Source organism: Apodemus sylvaticus, chromosome 19, assembly GCF_947179515.1.
Source record: "Apodemus sylvaticus chromosome 19, mApoSyl1.1, whole genome shotgun sequence".
Lineage (NCBI taxonomy): Eukaryota > Metazoa > Chordata > Mammalia > Rodentia > Muridae > Apodemus > Apodemus sylvaticus.
Genome location: NC_067490.1, coordinates 60,964,424 through 60,986,058, shown reverse-complemented (window position 1 = coordinate 60,986,058; position 21,635 = coordinate 60,964,424). Strand labels below are relative to the sequence as shown.

Genomic DNA, 21,635 nt, shown 5'->3' with positions numbered 1-21,635 from the left:
TTATTTAGAAATATTTCATATGTTTACCATTTTATCTGTATGGTTTTCCAGGAAAATCTTCCGCCACATCTTCACCAGCATCTCCTGTCACCTGAGGTTTTCATCTTAGCTAGTCTGACTGGTGTGAGGTAAGATTTTCAGATGAAATTGAAAATTTTCATGGAACATAGTTCTCATAAAATTGAACAAATATATAGAAAGATGGATTAATATTGAAGTCTGAATCAAAAATAAAACATAAAATGGAATAAAAAACATTCCTAAACTATTTGAATAGGACACTGAAAATATTTGAATAAATAGAAAATTTACATGGAAAACATTTCTGAAAAAATAGAAGAAATATATAGAAAAATGGTTGACATTTAAATATTGAATGGAAAAATAATTCAAATAAAATGTTATTAATAGAATATGTATCAATACAAACTGACAATTCTTGTAGAACAATATAGAAGACATCAAGGAAAATACCTGATAAAATTGAAGAAATAATAATAAAAAGTCAAAATGGAAGATTTCGATGGAAATTGACACTGGTAAAAAAGTAAACAGTGAAAACTTTTCCAACTTGAAAAGTTTTCATAGAAAACATTTCTGATGAATTTGAAGAGACATATAGATATGTGTTTGTTGAAATTAAAGAATGTGATAGAAAATAATACACATGAAATTGTACACAGAGAAAATACTTCAAAACTAACTGACAAAACAGGTAAAAATTTTCTAATCAAATTCATTAGTTTCATGGAAAATGTTTCTGATAAAATTGAAGAAATATATATATATATATATATATATATATATATATAATTTAAAATTGAGATTTGGCATTGAAAATAAAACATAAAATATTGACAAAGAAACATCTAAAATGATTGAATAGGCAATTTCAAAATCTTAGGAATAAATTGAAAAATAATTTATTAAAATTGAAGAATTTGTTGGAAAATAATAATGGTAAAAAGATAATCAGGACACTTATCTTTACTAAAGGATCAAGCACATACCAAAATTTTCTGATAAAATTGATGATTTTCATGGAAAATGTTTTTGATAAAATTGAAATATATAGAAAACAAGTGTTAAATTGAAGATTTATATGGGAAAAAATTCAGATAAAATTGTGTACATAAAACATTTCTAAATAATTGAAAATTTAAATGTAAATATTTTCTGATAAAATTGAAGATTCTCTTAACTAATATTAGTAATAACATTGAAAATTATATGTGTGTGAAATTGTGTGCATGTCTGTGTGTGTGTGTGATTGTGTGTGTGTGTGTGTGTGTGTGTGTGTGTGTGTGTGTATGTGTTAAAATTGAGGACATAGTTGGAAAATAATAATGGGAAAATAGTAAACATAGAAAATATACCTATACTCATTGTTCAGGAACATAGAAAAAATTTTGATAAAATTGAAGATTTCATGAAAAATAAAACAGATAACATGTTACATATATAAAATGTCTTAAATAATTAAAAAATGAAGTAGAAATATTTTCTGAAAAAAATGTAGATTTACACGAAGATATTTGTGAAAAATTAAAGAAATAGAACTTGAAAAATTGAATATTTAATAGAAAATAATACAGATAAAATGACAGACATAAAAACATTACTAAAATGATACAAAAATAAAGTACAAACATTTTCTGATAAAAGTGAGCATTTACATGAAAATATAACTGATAAAATTAAAGAAATATATAGAAAAAGGTGTAATGTAAATCTTTAAATTTTATCAGAACTTTATGTTAGATGTAAAAAGTTTAAAAATACATATCTAATAATTGTTTAAGGCATATTAAAAATAAGACAACATGTGTGTATCTTTAATTTACAATTCCAAAACATTTGGGCAGGTGCAGAGAACACATACACACCCACTAAATGCAGAAAACCATTGCATCACATGGTCATCTTATATAAGTGTATCATGATGTTTGTCTGGACATGGGTCCTTTATGGTCAAGTATACTCAATAAAACTAATTTTATGGCAGGATCTGCTGAAGTCACCATTCTTGATATTAAAATGATTAATATTGAGATTGTATTTAGCATTTTATCAATCAAGACAAAAATGTATCTTCTGTAAGAATATGAAATTTATAACTATATGGCCACCTAGGGCTTCACAGCTATAGCCTTCCCATGCAAGGAAGGACTCTAGAGACCAGGCTAGACATCATTGTCCATGCTCAGGCATGGTGGTCATTATCTCTCTCCAGAAAACTCTTATCTCCTGGATAATATGAGCTAAGATCTCCATAGAGTAATGGAGTGTTGTTAGATTTTAGACATTTAGACCAAACGTGGAGGGAGTCGGCTGTGATATACTGGGGTTAATTCAGTTATAGAATAGGTTGGAAGTGGCTGAGGGACAGGAGCGCTGTTTAGGAAATGGATAATTTGGAAATTTGTTGACAAATTTGGATACACAACTGTTGGGGAGTGTCTGGTAAGATGGCTCTCTCACAGACTGACTTACATAGCAGGGAATAAAGAGATACACTGTATCCTTTGTTTTCATCTCTCAGTCAGTGTCAAATCTGAGTCATCTTGTTTTCCTGATCTCTCTCCACAGGCATCATCTCCAAGCAAGACCGTCCTGAGAACGTCCCTCCTGTCCTGAATCTCCACATGCTGAAGGTGTTCCTGTAACTGCCTTCTAACAAGTTCATGCAGCCAAAGCCTAGGAATAAAGTGGACATCTCAAGTCTTCTGCTGACAACTTGATGGACTGGCTCTTCTCTCCATCCTCTCCAACTTCTCCACAGTTAACACATTTGGAAATAAAGCTCACCACTTTCCCATTGTTCTGACACTGACAAATCTCAGTGGCTGAGACCTCTGGCTTTTGAAAGAGAGGTGATCAACTTTTGTGTCCCAGGAGAGTCTCCTGGGAAGGGCTCCTCAGCTTCTGTTCAGTAGAGGGAGATCATTAACAGGAAGGCAAAGCCTGTTCCTCATGACATACACAATCCCTTGTCTAAAAAGTCTAGTGTATCCTGGAGAGCTCTAGGCATCCTCTGTAATGTCACCAGTGATGTCACAATACCCACTGCTCTCAGGGCTTTCAATTAGTCCCTAGAGAGTTCACCCATATTTATGTCTGTAAGATGCAGGAGTCTACTTGAGAGTTGGAATGGGGAGCTTAGAGAAATAAGAGGCCAAAGGAAGCTGGCTTTCCATTTCACTGTAAAAAAGAAAAAAATGTAAAATAATTAAAAATAAATTATAAATATTTTCTGAAAAAAATGAACATCTCCATGGAAAACATTTCTGATAAAATTGAAGAAATATATAGAAAAGTGTTAAAATAGATGATTTTTATGGAATAAAAATTGGTTGACTTAAACACATTTCTAATTTAATTGAAGGAGGAAATATAAACATTTTCTGGTGAAATTGAAATGGAAAATATTACATGGAAATTAATTCAGACATTTGTAGAAATACAGATACAGAAAAATACATCAAAATTGACAATTTTCATAAAAATTATACAGCTAAAATTGCAGGTATAATAAATATTGCTAAATAATTTGAAAAATGAAGTATAAATATTTTATGAAAAATTGAAAATTTACATGGAAATTTTTTGATGAAACTGAAGAATTATGTAGAAAATAGTGTTAACATTGACAATTTAAAAATCTGACAGTTTTCATGGATAATAATTGGTTGACATCAAAAACTATTCTAAGTTAATTGATAGTGGATTGTAAACATTTTCTGAAAAAATTGAATAAAGGGAAATATTTCTGATAACTTGAAGAAATATATAAAAATATTAAAATTGAAGATTATATTAGAATGTATTATGGATAAATTGGTTGACTCAAAATATTTCTAAGTTAATTGAAGAAGAAAGTACCAACATTTTCTGATAAAATTGAAGATACATGGAAAAAATTTCTGGCAAAATTGATGAAATACAGAGAAAAACGTGTTAAAATAGAATATTATCATGGAAAATTACACAGATAAAATGATAGGCATAAAAATATTTTTAAGTTTCTTTAATGTAGAATTACATATATTTACTAACATGGAAAATATTTCTCAGAAATTTATATATATAATAAAATTGACCATTTTCATGGAAAATTATGCAAATAAAATGGTAGACATTAAAAACATTGCTAAATTAATTGAAAAAGGAAGTAAAATATAATCTGATAAAATTGAATATACATGGATAATATTTCTAAAAATATTAAATAAATATATGGAAATTAACATTAAAAGTGATGATTTTCATCGAAAACTAAACAGGTTGGCATAAAACATTTTTAAATAAATTAAAAAATGAAGTAGAAATATTTTGTGAAAAAATAGAAGGTTGACATGAAATGTATGTTTGGTATAATTGAAGAAATATATAAAAAATAATAAATTTGACAATTTTCATTGGTATTAACATAAATTATTTGAAATCAAATAATTGATTTCAATTATTTGATTTCAATTATTTGAAAAGGTAGAAGTATAAAAATTTTCTTATAGAATGAAGATTATAATGGAAAATGATATTGATAAATTGGTTGAGTTAAAGAATACTTCTATATTAATTTATGGAGGATGTTTATACAAATTCTGATAATATTGATGATTTAAGTTGAACATATTTCTGATAAAATTGAAGAAATATACAGAAAACATGTTAAAATTGATGATTTTCATGGCACATTATTCAGATAAAACCATAGACATAAAACATGGCTAAAATAATTGAAAAAGAAGGTAGAAATATTTTGTGAAACAAATCAAAAACAGAAATATTTATGAAAAAATTTGAAGAATTATATAGAAAAACATGTTAAAATTGAAGATTGTCATGTAAAATTTTACAGGTAAAATAGTAGGCATAAAATATTTATAAATCAATTGAAAGTCAAGTTAATTTAATTAATTAAATAATTAAATATTCTTAAAATATAAGAAAAAAGAATGGAACAAAATAAAACCAGTTTCCCCATATGTTTCTTTGTAAAATCTATTAAGAATTATGTAATTTCAGTTATGTGTATGTGTGTTTTTTGAGTGTGTTTTTATGTGAACATGTGAGCACAGGTCTATTCTGAATCCAGAATTGGAATATAGGGCAACTGGTTCCTTGGGTCTATTCTTTTTTAAATTAGTTAATTAATTAGTTAATTAACTGTCCATAATTTAGTTTCCTCTGCCCCAGTCTACCCTCAGACTGTTCTACATCCCTTACTGCCTGTCACCCCTTTCTCCTGTCCCATCTGACCTCTAAATTCCTTGGGTCTTCCAGATTCTTGAGAGTAAGCTGCATCATCTCTGATTGAATGCAGACTCCTCCATCTTTTCCTGTTTGTGTGTGTTGGGGACTTCATATCAGATGGTGTGTGCTGCCTATGTGCTGGTCCAGAGTTTGAGAGACTTTGGGCATCTAGATTCGCTGAGACTGCTGGTCCTTCTACACATTTGCCTTCCTTCTCAGACTCCTTCAGGGTTTCCCCAGTTCATCCAAGGAGTCAGCAGCCTCTGTCCACTGGTTGGATGCAAACATCTGCATCTGTCTCTTTCAACTGCTAATTGGATCTTTCAAAGTGCAGTCATGCTTGTATTCACTTTACTAGTAAATGAATTCAGAAACCAGAGGCTGAGACTTCAAGATGGTGCTCTGCAAAAGTAATACATCATATAGTTACTGAGATTTCTGTCAGTGTTCTTCAATATTCTATGTGCTAACTAAAATATTTTCTCTCCCTTAAGTTCTACTCCTCTAACACTTAGGATGAGTAATGGTTTTATTGTCATCCTTCCTGCAAAGGGGTGATATTGGCATGTCAACTGCAACATTCATTCTCTCTCCCACACAGTTTGTGTTTGCTCTTAGCAAGCAACTCATTTCAAAGTCACACATTCATTCAGATTTCAAAATAAGGCAATCTGAGCTCATGTTAACTGTTATTCTGCATCAAAGTAGGAAAAAAGCCACTTTACATATGGAGTAATATCCACAACGATGGCCTTGAAAAGTCAGCAAATCAATAGAGGATGTGACAATGTATAGTAGAGGTTGTTTATTTTGATTTGTTTTACTTTATTTTTCCATTACACACAATTATTAAAATAAACCCTGAGAAACAATATCTAATACACATATTTTGAAATGAATTCTAATAGATGCTTCAGAAACAACATTCCATTTCTCAGTTACAATATATGTGTATAAAAAGAATTTTTTTTCTTAAATCTTGAAGAGAATTTCTCTCTGACCTTAACAAAATTGTAAAGCGCATGGTAATAAGGACGCACACTCTCAGGTGTGCATGGAATCCCAATATGTTGAAGACCTCAACTAACCTCCATGTCCTTGACTTGTGTGCTATTATAGATATTAAGGAATATACCCCAGCAGCTGCTGAACAGAAGCACGCTTAAAGTCAGGAAAGTGACTTCATTGAGTATGTCATGGAGATTCCTATCCTAGATTGCCACAGTGTACATCACTAAGGCAAGGTGGACCTGGTATCCCAAAACATAAAAAAAGTGCAGAAAACTTAGTGCACACTATTACAAGTGTACATCAATATTAACAGAGAGAATTGAAATCCCCAGCCTGATTGCATGGATAATAGCTGTGGTGAGGAATAAATGGGAATGATAGAGTTGGGTATCAGTAAAACCAATGTGCACTTCCTTTTTCATCTAGTGGCTATGATTTTGAAAGCCACATACTAATAGTTTTGGCCAGTACAATCTAAACAAAAGGATGCATAACCCAAAATAATAATTGTTGCAGGTTCCAGTAGCCTGAGTTTGAATAGACAATTAAAAGCCAGAAGCACAAAGCAAATAAATTTTTATTTAAAAGAGGATGATATAGTTTAATGAACAATTAACAAGAATCACAAGAATCATTATTGTTGTGGTAATGAAAAAGACATCGAGATCAAGTTGTAAATTTAGACAAAACGGAGATTAATTAAGACAAAGCCATTTCCAAAATATTTACATGAATGAGAAAGACCACAGTTTTTTGATTGCATGTTTTTACTCTATGTTGGCATACTTGTCCACTAGTCGCTTCGCACACAAACCCATATGAGATGGAGAAAGGAAAATATTGATAATGCAGATTCAGACTTTTTGTTGACAGTCCATGGTACATAAGTGTGTTGAAGAAACCTTCAATATATATTGTATACACTTTTATATACACTTAGACACACAAAAGTAACAGGTATAAGTATATGTATACCATACATATATTTAGATACCCAACTATCAGACAAGTATATATTGGAAGGACATTGGTGCACAGCAAGGATTCAGTTTCATGATGCTCATCATCTTCACAGAGAATCAAATGAATCCATGAATTCTTTATCTATTACTTTGTATTTTGATGATGATATCACTCATTGTGTTTCAGAAATGAAATATTTTAGTACATAAATAAAGCCACTATGACTTTTCCTAGATTGACAAACTCACAGAAGCTAATATTGTGCTTAATGTATTTTAATGTTACAGTTCATGTACATTCAATGCCTCCTAACGTATTACTCAAATTTTTATGAATGCTTTCCCTATGAGAGTTGGAAACGCTGTATTTTAGTGGGACAAAATATGAATAGGTTGCACAGTCTGAATTCATGCTCCCAAACAAAGTGACATATAAGGTAATACTAAATGGAATCTGAAGGGTTTGTGTGTGTGTATTTCTATCTGTGCATGCAAATGTAATAAAACTGCTCATAAATTAGGGAGTTATTGTGGTTTATATATGTGCAGGATAAGTATAGAGTGAGAGATGAATGCTGTAAAATTAAAATACTAGTATTTAAAAACTGCAAAATTTAGAAATAATATGCACTCAGCTACATCCTCATCTGACAGGAGGGACACAGAACTCTTGAGTAGTTTTAATAAGTAGTAGTAATCCTATCACTAAATTCAGAAATGTCTGTTCCATTTATTCTTTTTTGAATGATTATTTTGTTTATTTACATTTCAAATATTATTCCTCTTCCAGGTTACCCCTCTGAAATCACCCATTTCACTCCCACCCCCGCCTTCTCACAGGTGCTCCTACACGCACTCATCCTCCCACTCCGTTTTTGCATTAGAAAACCTTACACCTTGATTACACTGGCTTTAGGATCAGTCATCTACTTTTTCATTGACAAACTCCCATCTTTGTGAGACCTACATTTTATTGCAGAAGAGTGAAGATGCTATTGATAAATTACCATGTCAAGAAAAACCAACAAAAAGCAAGCAACAGTTGGTAAAACAGAATGAATGTGTTGAGGAATCTAACCTCATTCTTTAGATATAATCATCACTGCAACAAGTTAAAGAAATGTTCCACAAGACCCAACAAGCAGGTGAAATAGATGCAGATATTTACACCCAACCAATGGACAGAAACTGCTGACTCCTGTGGCTGAATTGGAGAAAATGTGGGAAAAGCTGAGAAGAGTGATCCTGTTACAGGACACATAATTAAATATAAAAAATAATAAGTAAAAATTTTTAAAATTCAAGATTGGAATGTAATATAAATGTAATTTTAGAGGAGATCAGTTATTATAAGAAATTTGTGTAGAAACTCTTAAACTTCAGTTTGAATATAAATATTTTCTTTGTGAAATGACATCTTCCAGGTATTTTCAATGAATACAATGTGGATGTTAATGAAGAATGTGTTCCTTAAAGGGACATTATTAATGAACATATTTCTATGAAGTTTTACTTAGGAAAGGGATTGTTCTTGTTAGTGTTGGCACATTTTAGACCCATTCTGTATCCCATTTTTGGAGGAGAATTGGTGATTGTGATGGATTTAGTACAGCCACAAACACTCAATTGTCTTTTTGGAAATGCCATTTTCTTGGAAGCAGCATAGTCAACGCATCTGGCTCCAATTCCACCCTTTCAGAATTTTTTTAGTCAAGGAGCACCGTCAGAACTCCATACCAAGGGCAGAGTCTGAGACAAATTAGCTACATGCCTGTATCAGTAGTTTTATCACTTCCTTCCATAACTAACTTATAATAGTATTTCACATATATATAACCTCCTTTATTTTATTCTGTTTGTTTAAATTTGTTAATCTTTTTTTTTACACTTACGTTGTTATGCCCCTCACCAACTTCCCCCTGACTCTTCTTCTTCCCATATCTCTCCCCCCCATCTCCTGGAGGATATCCACACCTCCCAATTACAGGACCTTCCAAATCCCTGGGGCCTCACGTTTCTCAGTGGCTTAGATGTGTCTTTTCCCACTGAGGCCAAACCAGGCCGTCCTATGCCATATATGTGCTGTGGGCCTCATATCAGTGAGTGGCATAGTGTCTGAGAGATCTTGGTTGCCCGGGGTAGTTGAGACTGTTGGTCTTCCTATGGGTCACCCTCCTCCTCAGATTATTAAAACTATACCATAATTCAACCACTGTCTTCCACAGATTCTACCCATAGTTGGATATAGTATTTTTGTATTTGAGAGCTGAAAAAGAACATTTCTACCTCAGACTACTCGACAATATATTAAAGAATAGGTGTAAAATAGGCAGTACTCTGATATAAATGTGCTCCTACAGAAAATAAGAAAGTATGATCAGATTTCATCTTTAAAAATTGTTTAGTTAATTGTTTCACATGATAAATGGTTTCTATTTGTATACATGTCTGTCCTGGAACTCACTTTCTGTACCAGATCATAGATTCAACTGTCTTATCCAATTTTATTATACGTTACCAGGGGAGAAATGTCCACAAAAGCAAAATGATTAATGCATTTTTAATAAGGATTTGAGAATTTTTTTCCTTCCACAGTAAACAAAACAAGTGAATAAGTTAAGATTTTATGGAGAAAGTTCACAAGTTCAGCAGATATAATACTTCTAGTCATCACTAGAGGAGTTAGTGAAAGTGATTTCAAAACTATATATATGCACTGTAATCCAATAATTGATATATATATATATGTATATATATATATATACATATATATATATATGTGTGTGTGTGTGTGTGTGTGTGTGTGTGTTTGTGTGTATGTTCACGATTGAGAGAATTCCTTAAATATTTCTTTAGAAATATGTTTTCTCCCTGATCTTTTGGATATAATTTCTGTCTGGTCTTATTAAAATGATGTAGACCTTGTGTACAAAGATGCATTCAAGCATCCCTGCACTGGATTGTAAGACGGAGAAGATCTCCACAGCAACCATGACCTTTCCCTTGGTGCTATGTTAGTCAGGGAGGAAAGTGACCCAGACACTGCAGAACACTAGCATGCTAAAGGTCAAGTACTTGGCTTCATTGAATGTGTCAGGCAGATTCTTTGCCAAGAAAACCACAGTGAATCTTCCAAGTGCCAGGCAGGCCAAGTATCCCAGGATACAGTAGAATGCAGTAACCGAGCCCTTGTTGCAAACAATGGTGATGTGGCCATGATCAGAATGTTCATCAATATCAACAAAAGGAGGAGCAACTGCTAGCCATATTGCACACAGTATATATTGGAATGGAGAACATATGGGAATAATGGAGTTGGGTGTCCCAGATAACAGGAATTTTCTCAACTTTCTTCCTGGGTCTGTGACTTGGAAAGCCAGAACCACAGTGATTGTTTTAGCCAGAACTGTGGAAACAGCCACTGTGAATACAATTTCAAATGTGATTTGCTGCAAGATACAGGTCGCTCTGTTAGGATAGCCAATGAAGGAAAAGGAGCACAGAAAACAGAACATGAGTGACATGGGTAATATGGAGCTGAGGATTCTGTTATTGACCTTCACAATAGGAGTCTCATGGTGCTTCACAAAGACACAGAGTATCACAGCTGTGAAAGCAGAGAAATAGAAGGCTATTAAGGCAAGAGCCATTCCCAATGGGTCTTCATAGCTTGGAAACCTCACACGTTTGTGAATGCATTTGTTGTATTCTGTGTTGGCATACTGGTATTTCGTCCTATCACAGTGCCCCACTGTCCCAACACAATGCCCCACTGTCCTATCACAATGCCCCACTGTTCCTTCAAAATTGTCATATCACATGGCCCCAATGTCTCATCACAGTGACCCACTGTCCCATCACAAAGTCCCACTGTCCCATCACAGTGCCTCACTGTCTCATCACAGTGTCCCACTGTCCCATCACAGTGCCCCACTGTTCCATCAAAATGCCACACTGAACATATAAGGGAAGACCTATCAGAATTACATCAGAATTCTCTCCAGAGACCATGAAAGCTAGAAGATCCTGGGCAGAGCTCATGCAGACTCTAAGAGAACACCAATGCCAGCCGAGACTACTATACCCAGCGAAACTCTCAATTACTATAGATGGAGAAAACAAGATACTCCATGACAAAACCAAATTTACACAATATCTTTCCACAAACCCAGCCCTACAAAGAATAATAGGGAGAAAACGAGGGAAACTATACCCTGGAAAAAGCAGGATATTGAGCTTCTTGCATCAAACCCAAAGAAGATATCCACACACACATAAAATTAAAATAAAAAATGATAGGAAGCAATAACCACTACTCCTTAATATCTCTTAACATCAATGGACTCAATTCCCCAATAAAAAGACATAGACTAACAGACTGGTTACATAAACAGGACCCTACATTTTACTGCATAAAGGAAACACATCTCAGTGACAAAGACAAAAACTACCTTAGAGTAAAAGGCTGGAAGACAATTCTACAAGCAAACGGCCCAGAAAACAAGCTGGAGTTGCCATTCTAATATCAGATAAAATTGACTTTCAACCTAATGTCATCAAAAGAGACATGGAAGGTCACTTCGTGCTGGTCAAAGGAAAAATCCAACAAGAAGAAATCTCAATCCTGAACATCTATGCAACAAATACAAGAGCACCTTCATTCATAAAAGAAACTTTACTAAAGCTCAAAGCACACATTGCACCTAACACAATAATTGTGGATGACTTCAATACTCCACTCTCACCAATAGACTGATCAGGAAAACAGAAACTAAACAGAGAGACAGTGAAACTAATTGAATCTTTGGACCAATTGGAGTTAATATATATATGTATGTATATATATATATATATATATATATATATATATATATATATATATATATATATATATATATAACTTTTCATCCCAAAGCAAAAGAATATACCTTTTTCTCAGCACCTCATGGTACCTTCTCCAAAATAGATCATATAGTTGAGTTGGTCACAAGACAGACCTCAACAAATTTAAGAAGACTGAAATAATCCCATGCCTCCTAACAGATCACTAAGGAGTAAAGTGGTCTTTAATAACAATAAAAACAACAGAAAGTCCACATAAACATGGAAACTGAACAATACTCTACTCAGTGATACCTTGGTCAAGAAAGAAATAAAGAAAGAGATCAAAGATTTCTTAGAATTTAATGAAAATGAAGGCACAACATACACAAATCTATGGGACACAATGAAAGCAGTGCTAAGAGGAAAACTCATAGCTTTGAGTGCCTCCAAAAAGAAATTCGACAGAACATACACTAGAAGATTAATGGAAAAACTGAAAGCACTGGAACAAAAAGAAGCTAATTCACAGCTGATTCACCTGTCACCCAAGACAGGAAATCATCAAACTCAGGGCTGAAATCAATCAAGTAGAAACCAAGAGAACCATATAAAGAATCAACAAAACCAAAAGCTGGTTCTTTGAAAAAAATCAACAAGATAGATAAACCCTTAGCCATACTAATCAAAGGGCACAGAGAAAGTATCCAAATTAACAAAATTTGAAATGAAAACAGAGATATTACAACAGAAACCAAGGAAATTCAAAAAATCTTCAGATCCTACTACAAAAACCTGTACTAAACACAACTGGAGAATCTGGAGGAAATGGACATTTTCTTAGACAGATACCAATTACCAAAATTAAACCAGGATCAAATAGACCATCTAAACAGACCCATAACCCCTAAAGAAATAGAAGGGGTCATAGATAGCCTTCCTACCAAAAAAGGCACAGCACCAGATGGTTTCAGTGCAGAATTCTATCAGACCTTCAAAGAAGACTTAACACCAACACTCTTCAAAATTTTCCAACAAATAGAAACAGAAGGAACACTACCCAACTCCTTCTTCAAAGCCACTATAACGCTGATACCAAAACCACACAAAGATCCAACTAAGAAAAAGAATTTCAGGCCAATTTCCCTTATGAATATCGATGCAAAAATACTAAATAAAATTTTTGCCCGCCGAATCCAAGAACACATCAAAACGATCATCCACCATGATCAAGTAGGCTTCATGCCAGGGAAGGCAGGATGGGTCAATATAAGGAAATCCATAAATGCTATCCACTACATAAATAAACTCAAAGAAATAAACCACATGATCATTTCATTAGATGCTGAAAAATCATTTGACAAAATTCAGCATCCTTTCATGCTAAAAGTCTTGGAAAGAACAGGAATTCAAGGCCCATATCTAAACATAGTAAAAGCAATATACAGCAAACCGGTAGCCAACATCAAACTAAATGGAGAGAAAGATGAAGCAATCCTACTAAAATCAGGGACTAGATAAGGCTGCCCCCTCTCTCCATATCTTTTCAATATAGTTCTTGAAGTCCTAGCTAGAGCAATTAGACAACATAAGTAGGTCAAAGGGATACAAAATGGAAATGAAGAAGTCAAACGATCACTATTTGCAGATGATACGATAGTATACTTAAGTGACCCTAAAATTTTTACTAGAGAACTCCTACAGCTGATAAACAACTTCAGCAAAGTGGCTGACTACAAAATCAACGCAAGCAAATAAGTAGCCTTTATATACTCAAAGGACAAGAAGACTGAGAAAGAAATTAGGGAAATGACTCCCTTCAGAATAGAGACAAACAGCATAAAGTATCTTGGGGTGACTCTAACCAAACAAGTGAAAGACCTATATGACAAGAACTTCTGATCTCTAAAGAAGGAAATTGAAGAAGATCTCAGAAAATGTAAAAATCTTCCATGCTCGTGCATTGGCAGGATTAATATAGTTAAAATGGCCATCTAGCCAAAGGCAATCTACAGATTCGATGCTATCCAACCTAGTTATTCATAGAACTGGAAAGAGCAATTCTCAATTTCATCTGGAATAACAAAAAACCCAGGAAAGCTAAAACTATTCTCAACAGTAAAAGAACTTCAGGGGGATTCAGTATCCCAGAGTTTAAACTTTACTACACAGCAATAGTGATAAAAACTGCATCATATTGGTACAATGTCTGGCAAGCGGATCAATGGAATAGGATTGAAGACCCAGAAATGAACCAACACACCTATGGTCACTTGATCTTCGACAAAGGAGCTAAAAGCATCCAGTGGAAAAAAGATAGTATTTTCAACAAATGGTGCTGGTTCAATTGGAGGTCAGCATGAAGAAGAATGTGAATCGATCCATTCTTATCTCCTTGTACTAAGCTCAACTCCAAATGGATCAAGGACTTCCACATAAAACCTGACACACTGAAACTAATAGAAAAGAAACTGGGGAAGACCCTTGAGGACATGGGCACAGGGGAAAAGTTGTTGAATAGAACACCAATAGCTTACGCTCTAAGATCAAGAATTGACAAATGGGACCTCAGAAAACTACAAAGTTTCTGTAAGGCAAAGGACACTGTCAAAAAGACAAAACTTCAAACAACAGATTGGAAAGGATCTTCACCAACCCTAAATCTGACAGAGGGCTAATATCTTATATATACAAAGAACTCAAGAAGGTAGAATCCATAGAACCAAATAACCCCATTAAAAAGTGGGGTACGGAACTAAACAAAGGATTTTCACATGAAGAACTTCGGAGGGCTGAGAAACACCTTAAGAAATGTTCAACATCATTAATCATTAGGGAAATGCAAATCAAACCAACCATCAGATTTCACCTCACACCAGTCAGAATGGCTAAAGCCAAAAACTCAGGAGACAGCAAGTGTTGGCGAGGATATGGAGAAAGAGGAACACTCCTCCACTGCTGGTGGGGCTGTAAGATGATACAACCACTTTGGAAATCTGTCTGTTGGTTCCTCAGAAAACTGGGCATGACACTTCCGGAGGACCCTGTTATACCACTCCTGGGCATATATCCAGAGGATTCTTCAGCATGCAATAAGGACACATGCTCCACTATGTTCATAGCAGCCCTATTTGTAGTAGCCAGAAGCTGGAAAGAACCCAGGTGTCCTTCAACGGAGGAATGAATACAAAAAAATGTGGTATATTTACACAATGGAGTAATATTCAGCCATTAGAAACAATGAATTCATGAAATTCTTAGACAAATAGATGGAGCTGGAGAACATCATGCTAAGTGAGGTAACCCAGTCTCAAAAGATCAATCATGGTATGCACTCACTGATAAGTGGTTATTAGCCTAGAAACTTTGATTACCCAAGACTTAATCCACATATTAAGTGATGTCCAAAAAGAATGGAGGAGTGGTCCCTGGTTCTGGAAAGACTCAGTGCAAGAGTATAGGGGAATTCCAGAACAGGGAAGCGGGAAGGGGTAGATGGAGGAATGCGGGGGGGGGGAGGGAAGAGGGCTTATGGGACTTGTGGGGAGTGGGGACTCAGAAAAGGGGAAATCATTTGAAATGTAAATAAAAATATATCAATAAAAATGCCCCACTGTCCCATCATAATGACACATTGTCATATCACAAGGCCCCACTATCCCATCACAATGACCCACTGTCCCATCACAGTGCCCCACTGTCCCATCACAGTGCCCCACTCTCCCATCACAGTGCCCCACTGTTGCATCACAATGAACCACTGTCCCATCACATTGCCCCACTGTCCCATCACAGTGCATCTCTGTCCTGTCACAATGCCCCACTGTCCTATTACAGTGCTCCTCTGTCCTATCACAGTGCCCTGCCACAGACCTCCTCAGTGGTGTATGCGGCTCCTTGGAATGTGAGTTCTGAATCCAGGTTGGTAGGGATTCTGTGGCCTGGGGTTGAGATGGATAGAGACGGGGCGGGGCCAAGGTTCAGGATGATGTCAGTGGGTGGGGCCAGTGGACACCAGATGATGGACAGGGGCATTTTGAATCTGAGTGTATTTCGCAGCTCTCAAGCAAGGGTTTTTATACATAAAGAAACGGGGTTTCCAACTTGTGTAAGCTCTGTTCAGTGAAGTAAAACAACAGGACGGACATTGCAATCATCATTCGGCACAGCAAAATACAAAATCATCAAAATATTACAAATTCAAAAAGACATATTCAACGAGGCGCCCAGGTAGAAATAATATTGTTATGACCTTCAAAACACAAAAATCACCCAGGTACATTGGCACATTTCCAAAAATTCACTAATAAATTTTTATGATCAGTTACTATTTAACTTCTATTTTCTGCTCTAATACTCTTCAAAATACAAATTTAAACTACTTTAATTCTCTTCTATTTTGAGCTTTCTTAAACAATATACCAAAACCTACTTCTGATAACATACATGCAGCCATACAAAGTGTTATTGTTGTGAAGTTTTTATTTATCAATACTATCATAAATGATTTATACTGTGAAGCACTGGTTTACCCGGGATGGTAACATGGTTAATGAGTCCATCTTGGGAGATGGTTTTGTGCCCATTATACCTGCTCAAGATCTTAGCCCAGGCTATCAGGAACATCTTGTAAATGAGAAAAGGAAGAGGAAACATAAGACAGATAAGTTGCCAAGAGAACTACAGCTCAATATTTTTTCCTCTGGTGAAGGGATTCACAAATGGTTTTAGGTGGCCTCCCCTCGTTGAGGTCCAATGCCTCCATCTGTGGAACTTGTCACACAGATTCAACAGGAGGTGGTGTGACAAGCTAGAATTGTGGTCTTCTTTCCCTTTTAGAGTTATCTTTAATTGTGTGTACAGTGATTTCTCCCTGGGAAGGTATATTAATTCTAAGACAGCTGTGTCTTCAGCATTTGAGAAAAATGTTTCCAAGGAAATCTGTGTTGACTAAGGTCAGCTTGCTGCCAGTCTGTTGCTCGCCAGGGAAATGACCTTTGCTTTCCTCTTAATTAAGCATCCTACATTCTTTGGTTAAAAGGCTGAGACACAACAGAATTTGACAATTCCCCATTGGAATCATGTAGTGAACTGTTCATTGCAGCAACAGGAAATGGATTTGCCTGTAAAACATGGCTTCTGCCTTCAGTCTAGAACATGAGGAACAGGTTAGTGTGGACGATACAGAGTGAAACATGATAGATAATAGTTATATCCCAGATCGATATCTAAGGGAGTCAGTTGCAGGGGACAAAATTATGAAGAAAGACCTGATACAAGCAGACTGTGTGATTTTGTAATTTCCCAGTTTGTATTAATTCATGTATGTGAAGGAAAACAGAACAGATTGTGGGGCTGTAAAATTTGGGTAGATTAGCTCGAGCCAGTGTATAATGAATTTCTAATTAGGGGATTTTCCTGTAGAGATATGTGGAATGCTCACTGATGTAGCCAAGTCAACACAGATATTTGAGACACAGACCACTGGCTGTGCTGTGATTGTGCAGTTACATTTCTCATAGGGACAAAGTAAAAAACTATCTTCTTTTGGTCATTCCATCTACCATCAAATTCCTATTCTATTACAAATTTAGTATATCTATCTACCTTTTTAAAACATATTTATATTTTTAAAAAATTCATTGGTTCCTATTACTTTTTGAATTTCATTTTCTCTATGTGTAACTTCTCTAATCACTTATTTGTTTCTATTCTCCATAGTATCCACATCATTAAGACTTTCATTCCTTTTACTCAGAGGCTTTTGTACTTGATTTTTTTTCTGTTTAAAGCAGTGTCTTCTGTAGCTGAGACTTGGCTTATCATATATAAATAAGACTTGTTTTGAAGACCTAATCCTGTATCTGCTGCACTGTGATTTCCAGACAGGCATACACCTCCTCTATGGCTGGGCCCTACTGCTCAGTGTGAATGAAAAGACATTAGTGAATTACTGTCCTCTAATCTCCATGTTTTTGTGGGAATTACAAATACTCAGAGTTATGAGTCTTCTTAGCACTGCTTTCATTGTGTACCAAAGGTTTGTGTATGTTGTGCCTCCATGTTCATTAAATTCTAAAAAGTCTTTAATTTCTTTATTACTGCCTTGACAAAGTTATCACTTAGTAGGGTGTTGTTCAGTTTCCAGGTTTATGTGGGATTTCTTGTTTTTTTTTTTTTTTTTTTTTTTTTTTTTTTTTTTTTTTTTTTTTTTGGTTTGTTTCTTTCTTTTTGTTGTGTTTTCAAACCCTGTTTAAATCTTTGGTGATGTGATTAGATGCATGGGATTATCTTCAAACACCTTGTATCTGCTGAGGCCTGTTTTGTGACTGGTTCTGTGGTCAAATTTAGAGAAGGCACCATGACGTGCTGAGATTAAAATATATTCTTTTGCTTTAGGATGAAATATTCTACAAATATCTGACAGATACATTTGTTTCAGAAGTTCTATTAGTTTCACTGTGTCTCTATTTAGTTTCTTTTACCATGATCAGTCTATTTCTAAGAGTGGGATGTTGAAGTCTCCCACTATTAGTATGTGGGGTGCAATGTATGCTTTGGGGTTTAATAAAGTTTCTTTTGTGAATGTGGGATCCCTTGCATTTGAAGCATAGATGTTCAGAACTGAGAGTTCTTCTTGGTAGATTGTTCCTTTGATGACTGTGTAGTGTCCTTCCCTAATCTTTTTTTGATAACCTTGTGCTGAAAGTTGATTTTATTCATTATTAGAATCTACTCCAGCTTTTTTCTTGGGACCATTTGCTTGGAAATTATTGTCCAACCTTTTACTCTGAGGCCCTGCCTGTATTTGCCACTGAGGTGTATTTCCTGTATGGAGCAAAATGCTGGGTCCTGTTTGCATATCCATTCTATTAGTCTGTCTTTTTATTTGCATTGATGTTAAGAGATATTAAGGAATAGTATTTGTTGCTTTCTGATATTTTCTTGCTTGTATAATTATCTTCTTTTGGGTTTTTTTAAAGATTAATTTATTGCTTTTTCTAAGGTGTGATTTCCCTCCATGCATTGGCATTTTCAATTTATTATACTTTTTAGGGTTGTATTTGTGCAAAAATATTGTGAACATTTGTTTTTCTCATGGAATATCTTGTTTTCTCCATTTATGGTAACTGAGAGTTTTGCTGTGTATAGCAGCCTGGGTTGGCAATTTTGTTCTCTTAGGGTCTGAATGACACCTGTCCAAGATCTTCTGGCTTTCATAGTTTCTGATGTGAAGTCTGGTATAATTATGATAGACCTGCATTTATGTTAGTTGAACATTTTTCCCTTACTGTTTAAATATTTTTTCTTTGAATTCTGCATTTGGTGCTTTGATTATTATATGACAGGAGGATTTTCTTTTCTTGTCTAGTCTATTTAAATTTCTGTACGCTTCTTGTATGTTCATGGGTTTTTCTTACTTTAGGTTATGGTAGTTTTCTTCTGTAATTTTGTTGAAGATATTTACTGTCCCTTTAGGTTGGGAATTGTGGCTCTCTTCTAAACCTATTACCTTAGAGTTGGTCTTCTCATTGTATCCTTGATTTCATGGATGCTTTTAGTTAAGAATATTTTTGCATTTTGAATTTTTTAAGTTTGTGTCAATGTTTTGTATGGCATCTTCTATACCTGAGATACCTTTTGTTTCATGGATTCTGATGGTGATGTTTACATTTATGACTCCTGATCTCTTTTCTAGATTTCCTAACACCAGGGCTGTCTCCATTCATGACTTCTTTATTGTATATATCTCTATTTTAGATCATGGATGATGTGAAATTCCTTCCCCCTTTTAGTTGTCTTTTTCTGAAAATCTTTATGTGAGTTTTGTGCTTCCTTTTTATGAGATTCTGGCTGTTTTCCTGTGTTCTGTATTTCTTTAAGGGAGTTATTTATTCCCTATTTAAAGTCCTCTATCTTCATCATAAGATATGCTTTCAAATCAGAGTCTTGTTTTTCTTGTGTGTTGTGGTTTCCAGGGTTTGCTGTGGTGGGAGAATTGCATGTTGATGATACCAATTTGCCTTGGGATATGTTGCTTATAATCTTGTCCCCATATCTTGCTATTTTGTTATCACTGGTGTTAGCTGATCTGTCTCTGACTGAGGCTTGTCTCTCCTCCAAGCCTGTGTGTCATTACTCCTGAGAAACCATTTCTCTCCAGGAGAAATTTTGTTATGGAGATAATTAGCACATAGTCAGCTATCTACAAGGTGCAGGAAGAATACCAAATGATCCTGTCCTGAGCCGTTCCTTGGTTCCTGGGTCCTGAAGGCTCTCCTATTAAATTTTACTTTGTGCATCATATTCATCCATGTGAAAGATTAATTAGGGAGCATTGCAGTGTAGAAAATTTCATTGAGAGAATAATCTAACAAATGTGCAGTTGTTTCCCTTGGTCCATTTAAAAGGTCAAAATGGTAAATCTAACCACAATGAAATATAAAAAAAAAAAAAAAAAAAAACTTTACCTGTTGACAGTCAGTGAACTCTGCATTGAGTTCTGCTATTTTCTGAGACTCTACTTGTTGAAGAATGCGTTCATGGTAGGTGTGGGCCACAGCATACACAGCATTATACAAATTGTAACATTCTTCACTCAGGGCCATGCCATATGTGTGCACTGCTCTCCATTCCAATGTGTTATTGAATGCAAAATGACCCATTTTACTGCTGTTCTTAGAGATTGAACAATTAAAATAATTCCACCCCTGTAAAGACTGAGAAATGTTTACTGGGTATTTTATCAGTGTTCAGAGTTTGCATAAAATTACTGAATTCAACAATCTCACCTATATGATGTGCAAAAGTAACAGTCCCATGGAAAAAATCAAGGCTGAATTCTGTTTTACAAGTGATAATATCCCATTGTGAAGTAGTGATCCAGATTCTCTGAGCACCTAAATATTCCCATCCTCTAAAGCTGACTTCTAAAGTGGAGTTCATCTCACGATAAATGATAACATTTGCTGAAGATGACATAATTTGTTTATCATATATCATAGAATTTGTCGTGTATGTCTGCAAGGTTTCTGGGATCACATTCACAAAAGCTAAACAAATCTCATACCTTTGCAATTTTTCTCTTAAATCTGAGAGAAACTGAATGTCCTGGTCATCATCTGAGATGACCAGTCCTATCTAAGTCCATCTAAAATGAAGCATCAAGGAGACCATTCCATGGGACAAATATGTGTCCTTTGTGGCTAACTCATGGACATAAGGAAACTGGTCATGGTCACTTAGGTTAGGACTAAATGGTCCAAAGAAAACCTAAAGTATGTAGAAGAGAGAATGAAACATCCACATAAGGAATATGATTATTAGAATGTTTGGAGTTATATACAAATAATGTTGCTCTCCTTTCCAAACTCTGATCAAGGATAGTACAATTATCCTTTAAGAATCATGTATTATTCCTTTTAGATTCTCATCTATTTCTGACAAGTCTGAATTTTCTAGAACACAGTTTTGCCTGTTTGTCCAGTACATTTATGACCCGATTACTTAATTCCTTAATTTATACATTGATATTTATCTCTCTCTCTCTCTCTCTCTCTCTATCTATCTATCTATCTATCTATT

The 21,635-nt window shown here is 34.7% G+C and overlaps 1 pseudogene; it reads right to left on the bottom strand.

Moving 5' to 3' along the window:
* Positions 1–10,081: 10,081 nt before the first annotated feature.
* On the bottom strand, positions 10,082–21,353 carry LOC127669337 (vomeronasal type-2 receptor 116-like; annotated as a pseudogene).
* Between the last annotated feature and the right edge of the window lie 282 nt (positions 21,354–21,635).